The sequence below is a fragment of the Anomaloglossus baeobatrachus genome, chromosome 9 (genome assembly GCF_048569485.1).
Source record: "Anomaloglossus baeobatrachus isolate aAnoBae1 chromosome 9, aAnoBae1.hap1, whole genome shotgun sequence".
In the NCBI taxonomy this organism is placed as follows: domain Eukaryota; kingdom Metazoa; phylum Chordata; class Amphibia; order Anura; family Aromobatidae; genus Anomaloglossus; species Anomaloglossus baeobatrachus.
In genome coordinates this window covers 166062491-166065156 of record NC_134361.1, presented here as the reverse complement: position 1 = coordinate 166065156, position 2666 = coordinate 166062491, and the positions used below count along the sequence as shown (strand labels likewise).

At 51.0% G+C, this 2666-nt stretch overlaps 1 non-coding gene across 1 annotated transcript; it reads right to left on the bottom strand.

Annotated features, from left to right (window-relative positions):
* Window positions 1-1126: 1126 nt before the first annotated feature.
* LOC142253465 (U2 spliceosomal RNA) lies at window positions 1127-1323 on the bottom strand. The gene has a single exon (XR_012726753.1). It is a non-coding gene; the product is annotated as a U2 spliceosomal RNA (small nuclear RNA).
* Between the last annotated feature and the right edge of the window lie 1343 nt (window positions 1324-2666).

Below are 2666 nucleotides of genomic sequence, written 5' to 3'. Positions count from 1 at the left end.
ACAGGACAGGTCGCCTGACTTCCCGTCACTGCCACCCTTTGCCATCCTTACCCGTAGAACGCCCTTTCATCATCCCCAAACCCTAATCTTTTCCCTTCCCTTCCCAGCCCCAAACCCTGCCCTCTGTACCCTTCTCACCACCCGCATCCCTTCTCCTGTCATCCCCCTACCACCCGGGAAAAAAAGAGCTTGCCCCCTCCTTACACTAGCCCACCATCCCACCCAAAGAGAAACTTCTGCTGCGCAGCTAGCTTTCTAGGCAGCAGCGCTATTGTGATGTCAGCGGGGGCATTGTGACAAGCCGCCAGTGTTCCGTCTCTTCATGTTGTGCACTGTTCAAACGGAAAATACATCAACAGGCAGACTACAGAAAAGCTTACTAACAAAGGTTAGAGAGGGGCTTTCTCAGAGGGCTTTTTACAGTTTGTCTATTCCCAATTAGCCGTTTAAGTATACTTAATGAAAGTACTAATTCTTTCATAGACCGCCCATTCTTAGTATTTGACGTTCCTTATATTGCGGTATCAGGCTTCGCAGCAGGTTGCAAAACATTCATCCCCCATGACTGTCCCCAATTGGGCTCAGAAGCTAAATGTCTATCATGACCTCTCTTTTAGAATGTTCAAGAGCAAGCAAACTCTTCCTCCAGGAGGGGGAGCCAACAGACAACGAAAGAGATCATCATTGCTCAAAGAAAACCCCAAAAACCAATGCATGATAGGAATAAACAGGTAACTTTATTTGGAGTGGAAGCGGAGAGATCGCACCAGATGCCAATTCTAGATCTTCTCACACCTGTGGTCACTGCAGCAGCAGCATCAGCTGAATCCACTTTGTCCAAAAGGGATCTATTCCATCAATTGCAAATGATCTAGATAAGATGGAGAACAAGATACTGCAGCACGGGACATAGTCGAGTTGGTCAGGTTGAGTGGTGATGAGTTTGCTATTTGGATGAATAAAGCAAGTAAAAAGTGTGCAAGATAAAAAACAAAAGGAGTTTGAAGTGTGAAAAGTGAATGGGCCAAATTGAGGTGCATATGAAGTTGTATGCTTTCTTTCAATTCACTAATCGGGCTAATATGAATCAGGTGAATTGAGTTCTGCTTTTGGAAACTGGGTTAAGAAGGGGTGCACCGGTCCTGGAGGTACTGCAATACCAGGTCAATGCGTGGAGTGGACAGAGCAAGCTCTTTTTCCATCTCCCTGTTCTAAAAATCCATTTAATATATGGTCCCCAGATAGGGGACGTATCAGATATTAAACTGATAAGAACAGATTTTTTTTTTTTTTTTTTTTTTGAAGGATGAGTTTGAAAATAATAAAGTGACCGCCTCTCGTTGCCCAGGTAACCGTCCGTCACAAGAGGGCTATGACATCCTACGATGCACACTCCCCCAAGGCCAGCAGTTGTGCAATACCCCGGCACCTTTCAGCATCAACCAAGGTAGTACCCTCCCAAACTACACTTGATCTTAGCCAAAAGGCCGAGAAGCGATAACCAGAATTGGTTTGGGCCTCGAGTGGCACCCTGGCCTATGCCGGACACATCTTAGGGAGAGAGAGTGAGGGGAGACAAACCCACGCCTACAGAAGACATTTTGTCACCCAAGCCAACCCTTGAAAAGGCTGCTTTGCAGAGCAAAAACAAGAAGAATGGTGCGTTTTGCAGCCGCCGCCCACTGCAATGAATCTGACTAACTCCTCCTTTTGGGCACAAGGAACTCCCCTCCCCCTTGCAGTCTTTCCAATTCATGATACTGTGTCGCCCTGGGCAAGCCAGGGGACACAGATAACAACACCATTACACCCCACACTCCAGGTAGGCACACCTGCTAACCAGAAATCCTTGTTGCCTCCCTCCAGGAGTCTGTGATGCACACCAGGGGGTGGGCCAGGCGGTTGGCTCCGCCCACCAAGGAGCTCACAACTCTGGAGGCAGGAAGTTACCAGGCAGAACTGTCAGGGACATGAAGGAGTGAACAGCAGAGTAGCCCAGGCAGGGGCTAGAGTAAACAACAAGAAGTGAAAGCGAAGGAAAGGAAAGTGAAAAAGGAGGAAAGCAAGAAGTGGAGACAGCGCAGAGAGTGTGCAAAGCCTGAGAGCCCAGCTGTGTGTAGGGCTAGAACAGCAAGGTCAGCGACGGCGGTGACTGTCCGGAGTGGGACAGTTCGGAAGTTCCTGGAAGGACCCCGTTGGCTGTGTGCCCGGTGGTCTGGAGCAGTGTTCCGAAGGACAGTCAGCACCAGGGCAGGGGCCTCTCGGACCCCGGCAAGGCTAGGAGTCGCCCAATTTGCCGAATCCGTCAGTGACGGGGACGCAGATCCCCCAACAACAAAGTCCCGATTGACGGCAACAGCCCGACCATTAACGGGGAGACACCGCCACCGCCAAGGCACCAGTTTCCCCAGGGCCAGCGCCTGCGGGCAAAGTGTAGAGCTCCTCCGGCCCAGATTGCAGTCGGGGAGCGGGTAACCGGAGGGAATCCACCGATACCACCAGACCACACAGGTGCAAGGAAGAGAGAAGTCACCGTCACCTACCGGGAGTGCAGGTGCAGCCGTCTGTGGGACCGTCCTACCAGCCGTTGGTTTACCGTACAAACTGTGTCCGTGTCAGGCTGAGTGAGTACCATAGTGCCGCAAGGCACAGCGCTGCCCCCGCGT